At 38.7% G+C, this 21,733-nt stretch overlaps 1 long non-coding RNA gene across 2 annotated transcripts; it reads right to left on the minus strand.

Moving 5' to 3' along the window:
• Positions 1-244: 244 nt before the first annotated feature.
• Positions 245-15,773, minus strand: LOC144284409 (uncharacterized). 2 transcript variants are annotated; one of them, XR_013352761.1, is made up of 3 exons: positions 13,039-15,773; positions 11,267-11,352; positions 245-678 (listed from the first exon to the last, which is right to left on the minus strand). It is a non-coding gene; the product is annotated as an uncharacterized LOC144284409 (long non-coding RNA). The 2 variants fall into 2 exon arrangements; XR_013352762.1 differs by lacking the exon at positions 245-678 and adding an exon at positions 9,232-11,071.
• Between the last annotated feature and the right edge of the window lie 5,960 nt (positions 15,774-21,733).

Consider the following 21,733-nt stretch of genomic DNA (forward strand, 5'->3'; position numbering starts at 1 on the left):
AACTGTTTTGGATAGTGAAGATCTAGAATGTTTCCATCATCATAGGAAGCTCCACTGGACACAACTGACTAGACATTTTATCTTGTCTGTATATTCATGAGGCAGGCTTTAAATGCATATTTATAAGTGCAAGAAACAAAAAGTCTCCTCTCTAATTCTATCTCTACTGTTTTAAAGAAACAAAAAAATGAGGGTTAGTAGACAGTTGAAAACATTTTTTTGGTTTGTAATGTTAGGAGCTTTATTTGAAGATTAAGTCTAAAGATAAGGAGCCAGATGAATCATAACAGAGAGGGAAGAGGTAACACTATCTTTAACCTGAGGCTTGTATACAAATGTTTACTTTCGAAAGATTTGCAAGGAGAAACTTATCAGAATACGTTTCCCAAATTCCTAAACTTTCTTCCTAGATACCAGCCTTAAAGCACAATATCGGCTATCTTCATCCAGTGGACATCAGGACACTTTGCCTTTTGTTGTTTGAGCAGATAATCATTGAGGTGCCCCCAAAATAATTGTCTATATTCAGCTCTGTCTCTGTCAGGCTCTGTCTCTGTAGGGTAGATGATTAGTCATGCTGGATTTTCCATGTGGCAGAAGTTGGGGGAGGTGGAATTAATGTGTCTTGTCCAGTGATCTGTACAAACCCACATTAGCTCTGGTTCAAGACATTCTCTTCTGCAAAAATAAATAAATAAGTTTATTTATTTATTTAATTTAATTTAAAAAACGTTCAGTGTTTTGTATTGGTAAGTATTTTTAGGGGCTTTATATTGGTAAGTATTTTTAGGGGCTGCCAGAGGCTTTAAATGTAACTTGAAGATCAAGCTCGCATTGAAATTTATAATTGTGGAAAGAAAAATAATTAACTAGGGTTTTTTCAGGCCTATGAAAAGAACTGGGAAAATGAAGAATAAATATTTAATGATGACGTTTAAGAAAAAAAGGCATGTTGGCTTTGGATTTGTAGTAGCAAAATTTTGATTGTCAGGGATTCTTCCAATGGCTAGAATTTACCCAGTGTAAATTATGTCTTATGCACAAGAGTCTTTGAGTCTATAATTATTTCCAAGGGATACTTAGATACTCTAGACTCTGAATTTCTTTGGATTATTTCACTGGTTGATAACACTTTTCCCCACTGGCTCATATCTCAGTCTCTTTGATAATGGGTCATGCTATGAAATGCTAGGTGGATAGTGGAATATCAATGATTTTTATATCTGGAATATGAGACAACACGACTTTTTGTTTTTCAAATACTCAAAATAGTAGTTGAGGGTTCAAAGTCCAAATGACTAAAGATTTTGGATCTTATGCTCAGAACCAAATAATAGACTTGAATAATAAATTTTCATTCTTTTAAGCTTTCCCTTGAATTCAGTAAAATAATAAAGATAACATTTTTCTTAATTTCCAGAAAGTAGAAAAGATTGAACAACTTGGGATAGTCACTTTGTGAATTGTTGGAAAATGTTCATTGAATTATAATGTAGAAATTGTAGAGTTTTAAAATATTTTTAATGGGTAGGAAAGTTAAATTGGACTTTATTTATACATGATGTGCTAATGAAATATTTCCAGTGGTAAAGATAGGGACCTATAGGAATTTATCATTACTTTTTAAAATTTAAATTCAATTAGCCAACTTATACATCATTAGTTTCAGATGTAGAATTCAGTGATTCATCAGTTGCATCTAACACCCAGTGCTCATCACATCACATGCCATCCTAAATTCCCATCACCCAATTACCCCATCCCCCCACCCACCTCCCCTCCAGCAACTCCCAGTTTGTTTCCCAGAGTTAAGAGTCTCTCATGGCTTTTCTCCCCCTCTGATGACTTCCCATTCAGTTTTCCCTCCCTTCCCCTATGATCCTCTGCACTATGTCTTTTGTTTCCACATATGCATGAAACCATATAACTGTCTTTCTCTGACTGACTTATTTTGCTCAGCATAATACCTTCCAGTTCCATCCACATCAATGTAAATGGTAACTATATCATTACTCTTTGATCAAAAGGCAAATTCCAGTGACTTAAACTAATGTTATAAACATCAGTATTCTTTTACTTTGTTAACTAGAGTAACCACTGCCATGACTTATACTGCCTCCAACACTGGAATAAAATATCTAGATTGGCTAAAAGTACTAATTAATTTTCTTTATAAAAAGGTAGTTATAAATAGCTGAAGAAACATAGAAAATCACAGAAGTTTCCAATATGTTTACAAAATTTAAATATCATGAATCTATTGAGGCTACTTAAGTATCAGCCACAGTATCAGACCTTTTAAAAAATCCTGCAGTGTATTATTTAACAAATATTCATTGAAAGCCCAGATATACAGACTAGAGAATGTGGTCTCTAGCTTCAAGGAGCTTAATGGGTTAATGAGACCAATGTACAGGTACTTTCAATAATAAGATAAAGTACATTTAATACTGTACCAAGTACATCACTGGTAAAGGAGAGTGCCTCAGGATGCCTGGAACAGTAAAGGAAACCTTCCTCAGGATGCCTGGAACAGTAAAGGAAACCTTCACAGGAAAAGTAGAATTTATACTAAAGCACAAAAGATAAGTAGGAGCTTGCATCATGGGGAAATGAAGGGAATTTTTTTTTTTTTTTTTTCCCACAGGGAATGCCTTCTTCTCTTGAGCAGCCTATTTTGGGAACTAGAAGTAAAGGGCATATATGAGTCAAGATCCAGCCAGGAAAGCAAAACTCACACCAGGGAATTTAGTGGGAGGAATTAAATATGGGAAATCAAATTTTAAAATGTTGGAAGGTTGAAAGAGCAACCATGGGGAGGTGAGACAAACCTAATATTGGCAACTGCAGGGGGAGGTCACTACCAGCCCAGGTCCGGAAGGATGAAGGGAAGGTGGTGGTGCTACAGCCCAAGATGATGGGTCACCTGGTAGATACTGGGGACCACTAAGGTGATTTATCTACTGGTGGAGACAAGGCTTGAGGGAGAAAAAAAGGGAGAGAGGAGGGAGAAAGAGAATGAGGGAGAGAGAGAAACACAAAATTTATTTGGAAGCCAGATGGCAAAGGAGCCAGGAGGACTGTGATTTACAGGAATAGTTGCCCTAAGTGTAAAGCAAAGCAAAAGAAGGATGAAGAATAATCTAAGAGCAAAGAGGCAACTGATCAGTGCAAGGGAAATTAGAATGGAGGAATCTTCAAAAGATGAAATAGGTGCCAGCTCATTAAAACAAAAGATGAAGGTCTTATATGGGTAGAGCTTTCACTAGAGAGCTTTCAAACAATTTTAAGCAGGAGAAGAAACTCTGGGTATGAATTCCAGTTCTGCCACTTACTAGCTCTTTGACAAAAAAGATGCTAAATTTATGCTAAAGAGACAATTCTGAAAGCACTGTAGTGAATACGGTGGAAAGACAGAAGAGTCTAGAAAACTCTTGTTCTTGACCAGTGGAAAGAGAATGAAATCCTGAATTGGGACCATGACAAGGGGGATGGAGAGGAGGAGTCAGATTCTAAAAAGACCAGAGAGATCTGAAAAACAGGAAAGATCAGATTTCCTAGATTTTGGAGTCTGCAGAAAGGGAATCCAGGGGAAGGCCCAGGGGCCAGGCCCATCACCCCCACTGGGCTCCAGTCCACGATAGCAGGGCCTGAGTCCATTTTTGAGGTTCTGAGATCTTAATTTTCAGAATCCCCCTGCATTTCCTTCGTGACCTCCAGTCCCCACGTGACTATACAGTCTACCGAGGAAAGACATGCTCCAGCCGCCTCCGCTGCCATTAACCATAACTTCCATGAAAATGTTACTTCTATATAAGATGCATACAGGATTACAGAGTTAGTAATGGAAATGGTGATTTCTTTCTGCTTGGGAGGGGCCTACACAAACCCATTCCATTTGGATCACACAGGGCATATGTGAAATTTTCGTTTGGGATTTTATCTGTCAGTTACTCCTTGTATAACCCTTCACTCTCTTTTTGTTCTGTTTTGCTAAAGTTTGCTCCTTACTCAGTGCTAGGGCTGCAACTTTGAAAAGTGACTTCCTTGTCCTCCATGTTTGAAATGAAAAAGTAGAAGCAGTAAAGAGATTAGGCAACTTGCCCGAGGTCATAGGGCTCTGCTACCCAGTCAAGGAACCAAGGACCCAGGCCTTGCGACTCCCAGACTGCTGCTGTTTGCTCTTCACTGTGAGTCTAAAGGGACTGACTGACTTGGTTTCTTCTATAGTCCACATGTGGCTATTTTTTTTTAAAGATTTATTTATGTATTTTAGAGAGCAAGAGAGCACATGAGGTGGGGGAGATGGCAGAGGGAGTGGGAGAAAGAGACTCTCAAGCAGACGCCCCATTGGGCCTGTCTCCCAGGACTCCATCTCATAACCCTGAGATCCTGACCTGAGCCAAAATCGAGAGTCGGATGCTTGAGTGACTCAGCCACTCAGGCACCCCATGGTTCGTTTAAGAAGCTAAATCCAGGAAGTTCAAGTTCACAGGGGAACTAGTGAAATGCCATTGTTAGATTGTATTTAAAGAATATGAAATATGCCTGGGATAGTCAATAGAGTCAGGGAAAAGATCTAACCTAGCAAAAGTTGAAGAGTCACTTAGAAGCTGAGGTGCTGTTGGCATTTAGGGCAAGACAGTTATTCATTGTGTGGAATTGTCCTGAGCTCTGCAGACACAAAATGAGAGGACCACCTCTCCTTTGCACACAAAATGAGAGGACCACCTCTCCCAGGCATTCTGACAAAACCATCATCTCCATCTTTGAGACAAATACTGTTAGACTAAAGAAGAATACAGAAGTTTCAACCTTAAATAGTTGGTGGAATGTGGGAATATTTTGCCATAATGTTCATTCATAAAGAAAAAGTACATTTATGTCAAACTATATAATAAAACACTCTCATCTGGAAGAAGATTACATTTATCTCCAGAGATATTGAAGACAAGATGAAGTTTTATCATGTTTGCACTGGCATGAGCAGGGTCATATTCTCAGGCTAGATATTAGTAATAGAACCAAAGTACCAGTGTTAGAGTTCCATTTACCTCAGGTGGTTGCATCAAAAAATCTGGTGTGAATTCTAGTTGGGACACTTTCTAGCTGTTTGATTTTTTTTTTCAGATTTTATTTATTCATGAGAGACACAGAGAGAGAAGCAGAGACATAGGCAGAAGAAGAAGAAGGGCCCTGTGGGGAACCCAACGTGGGACTCAATCCCTAGACTCTGGGATCATGCCCTGAGCCGGAGGCAGACACTCAATCACTGAGCCACCCAGGTGTCCCACTAGTTGTTCCATCTTAAGCAAGTGACTTAAATTTTTTGACATTTCTTGAGGATACTTCTTGTTTCCTCAACAACAACAACAACAACAACAAAAATGGAAGAGCAACATGTGGAAGTCCTTTAATAAATCCATTCATTCATCCATTCAATAAATTTTGGTGACTTCCCATGTTTAAGGTATTATGATAGGTGATGGATACATGGTGAGCAAAAAAGCCAAACCAAACCAAACCAAACACAAAGAGCATGGCTTAATGAAGTTCATAACACAGCTAAACAAAATGTCCACTTTTTATAGCTGTTACTTGAATGTGAATAACTTCCTAATGAAGTATGATAGTATATACTATCAAAAATATCCTCCTGGTTTGTAAACTGTCTAAACTTACTTAAAACCTGTTTGAGATATGTACTTCCAGTTTCAAGAATTAATCTGAATTGGACACCTGCTTGGCTCAGTTGGTTGAGAACTGAGGGTGGTGAGATCTGGCCCTGCCTCAGGCTCTTTGCTCAGTGGGATGTTTGTTTGCTTGAGGATTCTCTCTCCCTCTCCCTCTGTCCCTTCTCAATAAATAAATAAATAAATAAATAAATAAATAAATAAGAAGTGATCTGAATTGCCATGACCTACAGCGTGCGTAGTCTATGTCTAAAAGTGAAAATGTCCATAACTGGTGTGATATCTGGACATATCTATATGAACAATTTGATGCCAAAATGTATATTCCTCAAACATCGATGTCAATTTTTAGTATAAAGTATAAACTTTATGCAAGATTTTTGGAATCTTCTCATCAAAGTAGAGCATTGCCCAACTATTTTAAATAATCTCCTGGGTAATTTAATGGATATTTCCATTTGGTTTTTAGATTCTTCATCTACCCTTCTTTATGTTATAGGTGGCTCACCTTTTAAGATCTACATCAAAGGATTCCTTCGAACTCTGGATTCTGGTTGGTTCAATCCGTGGGAGGCAAGCAGGTGATCCAGAAGGCTAGAGAATAACATGGGGGTGTTTTTTTCACCTCCCACAGCTGGGTGTCTCAAGATCACAACTTCTGTGAAGACAGCTGCTCTCCTTCTTTGCCTCTTCAAGCCTGGGGCAGGGCCACCACCTACCTCCCGGGGCTGCTCAACTGTCTGCATTGGTTTCCTTTTATTAGATTCTTCTCAAAAACCACTTTTGGCTATGCTTTCTTCCCTACCTCTTCCACCACTGATATGACCCCTCGCAAGCCTATCTATAAATCTGAGTACAGTCTATTTTTTGCTGCATAAAAAAGCACACAAATGCCTACTGAATCCTTATTTAGAAAGTCGGTATTATCTTTAATTACCTCTTTCAAAAAAATAACAGAATTATACATTATAGAACAATACATAACAGAAAACTTGGAGATAGAGAAAGAAAAATCTTCCATGAGCTCACCAATTAACACAACCATTGTTGTTATTTTAGTATGTTCCCATCTGGCCTCTTTTTTTGTGCATATTTTTCAACATACAATTTTGTGTTCTTTCATAAATTTATCACAAATGTTTTTCATATCACTCTACAGGCTTCAGAAGTTTATATAATTACACAATATTCTGTTCTTTAGAAATACTATAATTCCTAAGCCATTCCTCTGTTGCTGAATATTTAGGTATGTTTTCTAATTTTTCACTGGTATAACATAAATAGCTTACTGAGGTCATATAGCATTTCCCTTATATTTCAATTTTCCTTTGGAAATAGACAAATTAAATAGAAAAGTCAACTTTGAAAAATGATGCAACTGTAGTAACTTTAAATATGTCTACAGATTCTCTCAAATAGTGGAGGTTAATTCTCCTCTTGAGAATTAGACTGGACTTAGTGACATATAAGTGACTCACTTATAATGAATAGAATAAAGCAGAATTTGTGGTGGACAGTTTCAAAAACTAGGTAAAAAGAGATACTGTGACTTTCTCCTCTCTTTTTCTCTGATCACTTCTGGAAAAAGTTAGCTGCCATGTCATGAGCAGCCCTATGGAGAGGCCCAGTTAGCAGGAGACAAAGGCCTGCAGTGAACAGCCATAAGAGCGAGACTTCTGAAAGTGGCTACTCTAGCGTCAGTCAGGGCCACAGTCTCCTGGCAGTAGTCCAATGTAGAGAAGGACTTATCTCAAAGATATTTGTGAGTGTGGCATTTGGCTGGAGAGAACCCATAAGGTTACATGGGAGAGCCCCAAAGTTTTGAAGAGAATTATCTTCATAGCAGCATTGCCGGAAACAGAGTCCTTTGGATTTCCAAACTTCATTAAGTTGGGAACTACTGAGGAAATCACACAACTGCACATACAAGCTACATTTCATGAAAAAAGGGATAACTAAGGTGACAGAACCAGAGAGCAGAGCTCAGAGCCGTAGAGCATTATTCCTGGGCAGGAGTAAGACTGAATCTTAATGAAGATTAAGATTTTCTAACATTTCAGCAAGGCTTTCAGAATTGTTATGAACCATTGACTCTTTTATTCTTCTCAATTTCTCTCCTTTTTTATTTTATTTTCTATTTTTTAAAAAAAAGATTTTATTTATTCATGACAGACACACAGAGAGAGGCAGAGACACAGACAGAGGAAGAAGCAGCCTCCTCACAGGGAGCCTGATGTGGGACTTGATCCCGAGATTCCAGGCTCAGGATCACACCCTGAGCCGAAGGCAGAGGCATAAACCCTGAGCCACCCAGGTGTCCCCCCCACCCCAGTTTCCCCCTTTTAGACAAGAATGTCTGAGTGGTTATCCTGTCTCTGTTCTACTATTGTATAGTGGGTATGTGTGTGGCGGAGGCAGGTAACTCTTGTTCACACACCTTCAGGTTGAGAGGATCTTTACTGAAGGACTATACCTAAGGGGCCTCCTCCATACCAGGAACTGATATGATGATGAGATTCTGGAGTTTGAGCTGACCTATTTGATTTTGTGGACCTTGGGAAGTATATTTTACATGCAGGAAGACTGTAAATAATCTGTGGCCAGAGGATGGACTGTGGTGTTTTAAAATGTGCACATAGATTCTTTGATATTGCTCCCCTCAAGAGGCAGAGTCCAATCCCCCTTCTTGTGAGTGTGGTTGGACTTAGCGTCTCATTTCTCATGGCTAGAATAAAACGGATGTGAGAGAGGGAAGCTTTCGGAACTAGGTTACAAGACATTGTCCCTCCATCCTCTTGCTCAGATAGTTTATTCCGGGAGGAGTTAGCTGTCATGGCAAGAGTAGCTGTGTGGAGTGGCCCATGTGGCAAGAAGCAGAGTCCTCAGAGTTAGGTGTCTCTCGTGTTTTGTCACCCTCACTGAAATTTTCACTCATTTTCTCTCCTTTCCCTTTATTCCCTTCTCTGGGAAATGAACAGGGGGTAGTGGAAGGGGAGGTGGGCAGGGGGTTGGGGTGACTGGGGGGCAATGAGAGGGGCACTTGGCGGGATGAGCACTGGGTGTTATGCTATATGTTGGCAAATTGAACTCCAATTAAAAAATTAAAAAAAAAAATAGAAGAAGACGACAAAGCAGAGTCCTCCAGCTGAGAGCACTGGGAGGGAGCGTTTGGGAAGTCAATCCTCCAGTCGCAGCCCATGCCTTCAGATGCCCAGTCCTAGCTCACAGCTTGATTGCGACCTTGCAGGAGACCCAGAGGCTGAATCACCCAGCAGAGCTGCTCCCGAATTCCTGACACTCAGGAATTGTATGAGATATTAAATGTTTTCTTAGGACACTGCATTTTGGGGTGATTTGTTATGCAGCAATAGATAACTAATACAGCAAAGGAGAAATATTCTTTTGTAGCATTGGTCAAGTAAGTTCAAATATGAAGCACTTAGCTTTCCAATGTCAGGTAATCATGGCAAATGATTGCCACTTGAGGTACATGGAAAAAGCCAGTGAGAGACAGAGGGCACATGTATTTACTCTCAAGTATGTGAGTAATTGTATTTATTAGTTTTAATATTAGAAGGCAGACACATGGTTAGGAAATGTGTACAGGAACAAGGTAAAAGTCAGGCAAACACAATATTTGCCATTCAGGCTTGAAATGCCTTACTTCATTCGGTCATTCATTCATTCATTCACACATTATCCACTTATTCTTTCAACAAAGATACATTAGTTATCTATCCAATCCCATGTACTACACTAAACACAGGGTTGAGCAATGCTTTGCAACAAGAATAAAGATTTATTCCCACTTCTTCAAGGAAAACACTACATTTAAAAAAGGTGTTGTGTGGGAATATGAGTGACTAGCGATCTGAAGCCAAATTAAAAAAATATATATATATATCCACACATACACACGTATGTCTTTCAGGATGACTAGATTTTGTTTTAAATTAGCTTTGAGCAATAGAAGCAATTTTCTGCTATAAAAAGGGATGCATTTTAGCTTTTGACTTAACTCGATTTTTTTAAACTAAGAGTGGGAAAATGTAAATTATGTCAATATGTAATTCAGAATCCTGGAGATAGGAGCAGAAGGAGCTGACAGGAAGACAGAAGATTTTTTCTTTTTTTGGCCATAGGCAACCCTCTTTTCTGTTTTTAGGAAGAAAGAAAACTAGTAGACAGAAATAGTCTTAGGTCCATGGGCTCTATATTTCATATGCATACCACAAAATATTTAATAAAGTCAAGTAGGTGCCTGAAAACCAAGAAAATTCAATAGCTCATCAGCTATTGGTGACAGCAATGAAAATAGGCAATATACATATAGGTTAGGTTTAAGACATTCGGCAATATCATTAAAAAAATTTTCAAAAAATATTTTCTTTTCACTGTGTTTAATTCCCTATGATAATAAACATCATTCTATACTTTTCAATAGCTCACGAAGTCATTACTTTTGTATTCATCTTCAAGGTCAAGTTTATGAACAAGTTACAAATAAACTGATTCTAGATGAATTAGGGATATTATTTTAGGAGTAATGATAACCAACATTCATTAAGTGTTTGTTAAACTCGAAGCCTGACAGACCACATCCCCTCGAATCCTCCCAAAGACCCCAGGACTCAGCTGTGATCACTGTTGCATGTGAAAAAGCCCAGACCTGGAAGGTGGAAGAACCTTGCTTGACTACGGGGGCAGGTGGTGGTAGAGTCAGGATTTGAACTTGAGAAGTCTGGCTTCAGAGCCTTGCTTAATTAACCAGTCTATTCTGAATGGATGGGTTAAATGTATTTCACCTCTTTATGTATATTTCCCAATTTATCTTTTTTGGAAAAGTAACGTTTTCTTGGATTCTGCTGTAAGTCCTTGCCCATTTTCTCTGTTCTATCCAAGGATCATTGAACCTGAGAATTATGCAAGTCCATACCTGTCTGCATGATACACTGACTCATTCATTTTGTTGAAAGGTAGAAAGCAAATTGGCTTTTAAAAATACATAGGAATCTAATTGAAAAATGTCATGAATCACTTTAATGAGAAACTAGTAGCGAGATCTCAAGTACAGAGAGCCTCAGACAATTGCTTTTTAAAAGCACTGCTTGGCTATACATATTCATCTCGAATGAAAATGTCTCTCTAGCAAGACACTGTATGACAATTGTAATCACTGAAGTTTAGGATGGGAGAACCATTTCAGTGACTTTTAAATAATTGTTCCTTATTCCGGCTCAGGTCTGACGCTGCTGGACCAATGCACCACCGTGCTTGAGCTGGAGAGCTCCCTGGCAAAGTCCAGTCAGACATCTGTCTCTGCTTTCCACGGGCCTGATGGTCATGTGGATGGGCAACTCCCAAGGGTATAGCAAGCTCTAAGTTAGAAAGTGATAAGTACTCGGATTAGGAGTGGGTGAAAGGCTTGTCTCCACTGCGTTGTGATCTCTGGCTGGCTGCCGGCGATGCATCATGGCACTGCCATGGGTGATAGTGGAGGGCAGGAGGTCCTCCACCATCCTAAGCCCCGAAGTGCAGTGGGGTGTGGGTGCCTGCCCCATTCCTACCCATACCTGCACCCAGGTCCCTGCCAAGGGCTGGAGGTTGGAAACAAACAGTTGGGCTCCAAGCCCAATCTCCATTGTCTCAAAGATTTCACCTATAAAACAAAAATTCAAAGAAAACATTATTAAGAATTTGAAGATGGTGACTGGAGAGCAGTAGACCCCAATTGTGATGCCCTCCTGTCCTGGGCTTTGTGCAACTCCATCGATCATATGTCTATGAGACCAGTGCTGCCCAGGAATACTATGAGCGAGTTAGTTGACCTGCAAGGGGGTAGGTGTTTTTATATAAAACATAGTTGTAAAATAAAATACTGAGAAAATAACCTTTTATTGTTTCTTCCCATGATTCATACATGAGAAATTTAAAATACTTACTTTATTTTCTTTAAGACAATTTCAGAAACATTTCACTCATGCAAATAAAAAAAATCCCACAGGAATCTTGCCCACTCAAACCACATTCAGTCCTCTTGGTTAATAACAATTGTAATGATACTACTAGCTAAACATACCTATGAGCCAGACAGACATGGTGCTAATTTTTTTTGACATTGTGCTAATTAAGCACTGCATATAAATTTACTTTATATACATTATTTCATCTAATCCCTATAATATGGGACAGATACCATTTTTAGCTCCACTTTGGAGATGAGGAACTTGATGTAGGGAAGTCAGCTTGTCTAAGACCAGGATATGAAAAGAATGGTCTGCCACAATCAGACTTTATTACATTAATGTAGAATAATTTAATATTTGGAAGCCTACAAAGCAGATATAGCGCATCTGGAGGTAAATTGGAAAAATGTCTAATCGTCAGTGGAAGCTGAAAAGGCATTTGAGATGATTCAGCTCTCATTCCTTTTTCCAGACTCTTTTAAATCCAGGAAATAAAGGATACAAGATAAAGTATTTATTTCAAATCAACAGGAAAATATTATCCTTCATTGAAAACATTAGAGATAACCTTATTACACAGGAAATCAAGATTTCTGCTATTGCTATTAGTATTTTCATTGCTCTGGGAACTATAATCAGTGAAATAATACTGGAAATAGAAATAAAAGCAATAATATAGAAATGAGAAAAGACACACTTGCATATAATAAAATACACCATTTGCATATAATGTGATTTGCCACCAGAAAACTCAAGAGAATCAATAGAGAAAAATGTCAGAACTGCTAAGAGTTTAGTTAAGTAGCTGAATAAATAGATGATTTTCTATATTCCAACAGTAATGATAGAAAAATCAATGGGAAAAATTCCCATTATTAGAAGCAACAAGTATGTAGGATCTAGAAAAGACCTTATCAGAAGTAGTATGACCTAGATAATGAAAGCTGTACATTTTGAGGATAAATTACTGGGATAATTGTTCCTGGATGGGCTAAAAATATTATAAAGGTGTTGTGATGGTTAATTTTTTTAGGTCAACTTGACTGGGCCATGGAGTACTCAGATATTTGGTCAAATGTTACTCTGGGTGTTTCTGTGAGGGTGTAACATTTAAACTGGGAGACTAAGTACCGCAGATTGTCCTCCCTAATGTGGTGGGTCTCATCCAGTCAGTCGAAGGCCTGACTAGAATAAAAGGATGTCTTCCTCAAGTAAGAGAATTCCTCCTGCCATATTGCCTTTGAACCGAAACACTGGCTCTCCAGCCTGCCAGCCTTAGGACTGGACCCAAATCATCAGCTCTGCTGAATTCTCAGGACTTCAGACTCAGATTGGAACTAGACCATCAGCTCTCCTGGGTCTCCAGCTTGCTGACTCACCCTGCAGATTTGAGACTTGTCAGTGTCCGTAATCTTGTGAGCCAATTCCTTCTCATAAATCTCTGTATACACGTACATCCTATTGGTTCTATGTCTGTGGAGAACCTAGTATGGTGTCATTTCTTCTGAAATTAATTTGTCATTTTACAGTGATTCCAATAATCACTTGGGAGGAGATATGGTAAGACAATTGTAAAGTTCATCTGAAAGGATAAACAGGAATAGTTAAAATTTTTGAAAAGAAGAGAAATTTCACTGTGGCTGTTGTAGGGGTTGGCAAGCTAGTCTTATGGAATATGAAAACATTATGAAGCTACAATAATTAAAACAATGTGCTTGCAAGGATAGTCAGGCCAGGAAAGAGAACAATATCTTAAAAGCAGATTCAGATATAAAAAAATATTTAAAATACAATTTGCTTTACATTATATGGCAAAAAGGAAGAATTACTCTGTAAATAGTGCGGGATAAAAATTGGCTCAATATTTGTAGGGGAATCTAGTGTTAGTTCCTCATTTTATTTTACCATTTAACAAAATTAGTCCTAGGTGAATTTTTTTTAGTTAAATGCAAAGATAATGCAAACCATAAAATATATGACAGAGTGGTTATCATATTGGGAGAGGAATTTCTAAGCTTAAAGGCAATGGAGGCAGGGCTCCTGGGTGGCTCAGTCAATTAAGTGTCTGACTCTTGATTTTGGCTCAGGTCATGATATCAGGGTCCTGGGACTGAGCCCTGAATTGGACTCCATGCTGAGTAGGAGAGTGCTTGACGATTCTCTCTCCCTCTGCCCATTGCCTCCCCCCAACTCTGGCTCTCTCTGTCATTCTAAAATAAAATTAATAAATCTTAAAAAAAAAAAAAAGGCAGAAAGATGGGTGGTTGCTCTTCTAGGTGGAGTGATTGGTCCCAACTACTAAGAAGAAACTGGGTTCTGCTACTCATTAGAGGCAAGAGGACTGCTTCTGTGACCCAGGATATTTTGTGGGTTTCTTTTTTTTTTTTTTTAGATTTTTTTAAAAAATTGATTTATTCATGAGGGATATAGACACAGGCAGAGGGAGAAGCAGGTTCCCTGCAGGGAGCCTGATGTGGGACTCGATCCCAGGATCCTAAGATCATGCCCTAAGCCAAAGGCAGATGCTCAACTACTGAGCCATCCAGGTGCCCTTGTGGGTTTCTTAGGTCTCTATACCCCATAGGAAAGGTTCAGGGGAAACTGCTACAGCAGCAGCAGCAGCAGCAGCAGCAACAACAACAAAGGCAGGATGACTGGGACTTTTCAGGAATGAGGGTTTAGATTAGTCTACCAGGTAAAAAATGCTGATCGGCTGATTCTTCTGGCTCAAGTTTGGATAAAGAAAGAATAGTGGAAGAAGGAAGCCTCGGGTAACAATTAGGACCTTGTGACCAGTTACAGAAATGACTATAGTTGCTTTTCATATTTTCCTTTTGCTTCTTACAGATCTGTGCTTATGGGTGTGTATATGTCGACAATATCCATCTCTTCTCTTCCCTTTCCTTAAAAATATTTCTATACAGATTGTTAGAGGTTAATTCTACAGTTTTTTCATCATTAGGCAACAGAACATTTAGGAGATTTTTGAGAGGTGATTAATATAGCCACAGTGGTATCTAGAGTGATTTTTTGGGTTCCGGTAGGCTTGTTGCATTGTTGTAGGGCATTCTGGGGTGTGTACAGGTTATGCCGAAAGCTGAGTGGTCAAAGGGGCGGACCATGCTCTTTATCAACTTATTTCTTTTTGCCCCCAAATTCACCCTTTTTGCTCACTCTGTAATAATGAAGGTGGATTTTGTAAAGGTTTCTCCTTTGCCTGCCAGCCTGGTGTTAAACATCATCAGAGGAGGGTTCTGGGAGGACAGTGGAGGAAGAAGAGATCCTCAGTTCTGGAATCTGAGTCATCCTGTTGGTTTGCTGGACCCTTATGGAAGGCTGCCTCTCCAGGTCCTGGTTCCAACGGCTCCCAGCCACCAGCAGCAGTCCCTGGCACCTAACAAGCTCCAAGGCTCACTGAGGACTCCATGATGATTGAGGGCTCGAGGTCTATGTAGACGGTCTTCCCTGGTACCTTACAGGTTTCCAGCAAGTCCCACATAGGAGGCACCACAGCATCTTACCACCTGGTGAGTCAAAGTGGCGCCCTCTCCATAGAGTCTTTTCCTTTAAACTCTTTAACATATTTATAAACGCTCTTATTAAAGTTTGTGTCTGCTAATTCAGACATCTGGGTCACCACTGGAAACACCACTGTTTCCATGGTCCATTTTATCCCGGTTAAGGGTCACATTTTCCTGCTTCGTGTCTATAATAGTTGTCTATAGTAGATATTGTAGATACTACATAATTAAAGATATAGATTTTGCCATCTTCCTTTGAAGAGTACTGAATTTTGTTTTGTTACTACACTGGCGGATCAGCTTGTGCCTATTGTAGATTAATTTTAGATTTTATTAGGATGGGTCTAGAATCACTTTTACTCTAGAGTAGCCTTACTCTTAAGGCATTCCTTTAATTCTCGAGTTGTTCAATGAGACCTTTGCACCCTGCTGATTTGACCTCTGATGTCTCCCAGGGCTGTGTGACCTCCAGTAGCTGCTTTCTGCCAGGCTTCATGGAGTCTTGCCCTGCTTATGTGCCCTTGGTATTCAAAGATTTAAGAATTTCCCTCTGCAGATTTCTGGTGCACGTTCCCTGCACAGCTCCTCCTTCTCTGGTCCTCTGTCCCACACATTCCCACTACCTGAACTGGCCTGAACTCTGGTTTCATTTCTTCCATCCCATGAAAACTTTTATATATATATTTTTTTCTTTTTTCTTTTTTTTTTTTTTTAAGATTTATTAGAGAGAGAGAGAGCACAAAGTGGGGAGTAGCAGAGGGAGAGGGAGAACAGGGGGCCTGATGTGGGACTCGATCCCAGGACCCTAGGATCAGGACCTGAGCCAAAGGCTTAACTGGCTTAACTGAGCCACCCAGGAGCCCAAAACTTCTATATCCTATTGGGGCTTCACTTCCCTTTGCTGCAGTTTGGGAAGTGTTCCCAGGGAGAGAAACGGTGAATATAGAGGTCAGCACACTGGTGTCTTCCTCTCAAGGAACAAAGCCCTAAAGTGTTTATTGTCCAGTGTTGTAGTTTATGATAGAAGAATATGTCTACTACTGATTTCAGTCATGGCGGGACCCAAAACTCTTAATTGAGGTTTTGATTTCAGCAATTAAATATTTTATTTCTAGAAATTCTATCTGGTAAGTGTATCTGTTTAATCCCAGTGGCTTTTTTTTTTTTTTTTTTTAAGTTTTTGTGATTTCATAGTTTGTTTCATACATGGCTCTTGTGCATTCTGTATTCAGTTCCAACATCTGATTCTTCGGGCTCTCATGCGTGGTCTCTGTTGATTCTCACTCACAGTGGCTGGCCTTATCCAGTCTTTAAGAGATTATGCTTGATTGTAGTCTATGAGAGTCTTGGTGGATGCTTTCTTCTGCTGTGGCCAGTGTGTTTCTCACCCTGTTTGTGTGTCTACTTGTCTCAGGACCTCCTTCAACATTTTAGATCAGAGAAGGGGGCGGGTCTTGGATTCAGCTTCTCCTCCTGACCCTGCTTCAGGGTTCAATATGCTCACAGATTGTCAATAGAGAACTCTAGCCTCAGGGCAGTCCTGCCTCTTCACAATGCCTGAAGGCTCCGCATTATTCTAGTTTCAAGCCCTTGTGAACTCTGTTGCTCCAGCCTGGGATCCTTACCTATGTTCCTGGTTATTTCTAGCAAGTCCAATTCAGGCTGCCAGCTACCTAACCTAGTCTTCTCCCTGGCTACTTGAGGCTCAGCTCTTGGATTTTTAAAAATTTATTTTTACCCCCCTCCCTTTACCTTTTTTTGAAGGGAGAAACCCCTGGAGACTAGAAATGCTTGTGTGTGTTGTATTTGGTGGTCTCGCTATTGTGGAAAGAAGTTTACCTTTGACCTTCTAAAATCTCAAGTATTGGGGAGCAAAAACACATGTATTCATTATATAATTAGGAAAATAACAAAGAAGTCAACAAATATCTGTATCTGAATTACTAATGTGCATTATTTGTGTGGTAAATAAACACTGAGAAATTGAGTTATTGGTATATTCTATTTAGTATTTTCGTGATGTCTGATTTTTTCTCAAGTCCAAATACTAAAGGATACTTTCTGTAGACTGAATCTTTGTAAGTTTTAGAAAAACATATTTAAGTTGACAAATGAAGACTGACATTTGGCTATGCTTTAATAGGCTGAACACCAAGCAAATCTTTTCCTTTATTTGTTCATTTTGCAATAAGTCTTGACATCACCTTCTCCTCTTTCTTAAATTTGCTTACTTAGCAGGGCACAATGCAGTTTTGATGTGCAATCTGATTTCAAAAGAATCTTTGAGACAGCTAATCTTCTGTACACTCACTGTAATAAAATATTACAGCACAAATGGTACATAAGATACTCACTTTCTTGAGAACCTCTTAGCACCAAAGAGCAATGACATAAAAAAGTATAGATTTTCAGAGTGTTTTTTTTTTTTTTTTTTTTTTGGTAGATTTTCCAGCTTGAATCTTTAACTCTTATAACACCTAGAGCTTGCAAAGAGTAAAGCATTATATGCCATAGACTGCAAATATGTTTATTCATTGTCTTTCATTACTAAACTCATTTTATTTCAGTTTAAAATCCACTGGCTTTACCCTTGAAAATATGCGAGAATGCCTTACTGAATTAGACTAATAATCAACTTCAGTTCTTTGTCTCTTATGGTAAAACATCACCAAAATATGTTTTGTGAGAGTATGGCTGCTATCTTCAACTTTTTTAATCTACTGATTTCCACCATCTTCCATTATCAATTAACCCCTTTCTTATCCCTGCCATCCAAACTGAAATCATGTGATATTCCATAAATTCATAATCATCACTATGCTTTAATTTTTCTTAAGTGCTCGCTTCGGCAGCACATATACTAAAATTTTTCTTAAAACTGTCTCTTTGAGAAGTAACCTAACTCTGGATTTGGTGAATAAATCCACCCAACATGTGACCTTCATGATTTATTCTTTTTCTGCACTGAGATTCTAAGTTTTAAAAACATGCTTTTCTTGAAAAAATAAACACATGGTAAAAATGCAAAGTAGTCCAGTAACAGCTCATTAAGTCTATGAGCTTATGGTCCCCTTCCTTAAATAGATCTATGGCCCTGTCTCCACAGGTGACCAGTTTAGTTCTATATGGGTACTTCTAAACATATTCTAAGTTTGGAGGTTAAATACATTGTTTTAGACACAATTTTTTTCCACTCCCTCTTAGAGCCATACAAAATGACAGAAAAGTATAGCTTTCTTTCTCAGGGACAAGAGAAGATGGGCTCCAAATTTTCAAACTTCAGAAACAGATGGTAATTAACTTCTAGACCAAAGTGAACTAAAATGCCTGCAACAAAGAGACACTCTGAAAGAGGCAGATTGACCCTGCAGAGGTCCTGAAAGACTTAAGAGTGGAAGGACCCAGATACCTCTGAAGCTGGCACTGTAAACAGGATGGACTGAAATTCTGTTTGTAAAGCATTGAGACCCCAAGCTCCCTCCTGCACCAACACCACCCCACCCCCACCCCCCACACCAGCAGAAGACTCTTCAGAGGTCCAAGCACAGGGATTCCGTTTACAAAGACTGGCACATTTGACTAGCACAGCTCTAGATAAAATAGTGGCTAGGCTTTGAACCAACAGGCAGAAGAGATCTGACGAAAGAGAGAGGTTTATCAATACTGAAAAAAGTCCAGCTCCCTCGTACAAAATGACTAAGCCAGAACAGCAATGAGACTCACCTGTCAAAGCTAATTCCATGTGCTTGCAATTTAAGAGTACAAATGTATAGCAAAAGGTTACCAGATATTTGAGAAAAATCTGAGACACCCCAAAAACAAACAAAAAAGAAAAATGAGGCAATGAAGAGGACAGAAGAAAATCTATAAGAAACTAAAATAACCAGAGGATAAAAGCTATTGAATAAACAAGAACAGGAGGTAAATTCAAAGAATGACTTTAAAAAGTGACAGAATAAACAAAAAGCTCAAGAGAATGGTTAGACTGTAAGAAGGTTTTCAAAAAATCTCAAGTAATTTTTAAAAAAATGACAATAAAAAGTGGCACCTGGGTGGCTCAGCTGGTTAAGCGCTGGACTCTGTTTTGGCGCAAGTCATGATCTCAGGGTCCTGGCCTTGAGTCCCACATTGGGCTCTGTGCTCAGCAGGGAGGCTGCTTGAGATTTTTCCTCTCCCTCTGCCTCTGCCCCTCCTCCCATTCACATGAGTGTGCGCTTGCGCTCTCGGAAATAAATTAATCTTTTAAAAAATGACAATAAAAAGAGATTAACAGTAAGAAAGAAAAATTACAGGTGGTGTAGAAGCAATATCTGAATAGAAACTCTCAGTGGACGGGACAGAGAAAAGAGGGGAGGGAGCACTCAAAGAAATTTTTATTATGGTTTTGTTATATTTGCAGAAATAAATGACATTAAGTTTTTAGACTGAAGACTATGGGGTGCCCAGCACATCAATGAGAAACAGTCTTTACCAATTTATATCAATGTGAAATTTTAGAACAGTAGTGACAAAAAGAAGATTCTATTGACTTTTAGAGAAAGAAAAGAAAACCAAACAGGTCAGGAATCAGAATGAAATGTATCTTGAGAACAATATTGTAAGCTGGAAGACAACAGGGCAATCCTTTCAAAGTTCTTAGTGAAGAGGTGTGCCATTCTCGATGCCTATCCCTGGACAACTTGTTACCTGAGCATGTGTTAGAATAAAAGCATTTTTAGGCCTATAGATCTCAAACATTTATTTCTAATGCAGCCTTTCCCAGGACACAATGGAGGATGGTGCTCCACTTCAAAATATGAAAAGATAAGAGGAAGACCAGGAATATGGAGAAGGTGAAATAGAATGATAGAGAAGGGAGATCCTGGAATGACAGTTCTGCGTCAGGACTAGAAAACAACCATTGTAGATGGAACGAAAGCCCTAGGAGGCATCTCTAAAATCATGAGTAAAAATTTACATATTTACCTGATGGGTTGGAATGCATTAACAATGTATGTTTAGTTCTGGAGATGAGTCTGGGGATGAATTAGTGATGGTAGGTAAATGAGAAGTATACAAAAAATTAAAGATAAAAAATACGGGATCCCTGGGTGGCACAGCGGTTTAGCGCCTGCCTTTGGCCCAGGGCGCGATCCTGGAGACCCGGGATCGAATCCCACGTCGGGCTCCCGGTGCATGGAGCCTGCTTCTCCCTCTGCCTATGTCTCTCTCTCTCTCTCTCTCTCTCTGTGACTATCATAAATAAATAAATAAAAATTAAAAAAAAAAAGATAAAAAATACCTCTAGGGAAAGTAAGATGTGTAAAAAGGGAAATAATTGATGATGCTGTAATAATTGATTTCACTAAAATTATGCTCTAACTATGCTGAAAGGATGGGGAAGGGGAAATGTCTGTCTTGGAGGGGGATTGTGTAAGACAAATTCCTATCTTCCTTTGGAGGAAGTCAACGATTAGTAATCTAAAAAAATTAAATAAATCAATCAATATCTGTATAATATATTATCCTGAAATAGGAAGGCAGATTCCAAGAGAAACTGCTACAAGATTGGAAAGTGGCATAGCCTCAGAGGAGCAGAAATGAGGGCTGATGGGAAGAGAGATGTTGGTTTTTATTTTAACCCTCTAGAGCTTTTTGACTTTTAGAAATATATACATAGAACTTTGATGAAGATACCTTAAAATATAATTCTATGCAATGAAAGTGTGTTTTGAATAGACGCAGCATATTGTAGATTCTTCTGTACTTTGCTGTGCTCCTATAAAAGTGCCTTGCAGATCATCTCATATCATAAATGGACTTCATTCTTTTTCATAGTCACATGAATGTCATTGTACAGTTATATTTGTTGGCACACAAATTTATCAACATATGTATTGGGATATTACAACCCAGAAGTAAAATTCTAGGTGAAAACTTTGGGCTATTTCTATATATTGCTCTCCAAAGATGTTGCACCCAAACATATGGCCTCACTGTTAATTGCCACACATAGTTAACCAACACTGTACATTCCAAACTATTCCATCTCTTCAGTTTGACATGAGAAGGGATATATTGTCATTAATAATTTAACTTGTATTTCTTTAAATTTGTTTTTTTTAAGAACTGTCTATGCATTTCTTTAAATTTTTCTAAAAACTGTTCAATCTCAATTTAAAAAATCTTTCCTCATTCAGATCCCTTCTCCAATTCTCTACTTACTTTCTCCATCCTGCTTCCCATAATTGTTTGTCCTTCTCTTCCTTTATAATACTGGACAAAATTTATCTTTTCCAGAAAACGTTAATAACAATGTTTTTATTTCCTCTAAGCATTGTATATTTATGTGCCTGTAGTCACAATTATAGGTATATTCCTCAGTTTTTAGTGTGCCAAAAATACTGATTGTGATCTACTGATTATAAAGATATAGAGAATTATATCTTTGCATTGATTTTCCTCATACAGTATTTCACAGAATATAAGATGTGATTGATTGTAGGACAAAGTTATTTCATGAGCTACGAAAAAAATAAAAGTGCTGCCAATTAAAAGAAAAAAACACATAATG

This window comes from Canis aureus, chromosome 15 (assembly GCF_053574225.1).
Source record: "Canis aureus isolate CA01 chromosome 15, VMU_Caureus_v.1.0, whole genome shotgun sequence".
Lineage (NCBI taxonomy): Eukaryota > Metazoa > Chordata > Mammalia > Carnivora > Canidae > Canis > Canis aureus.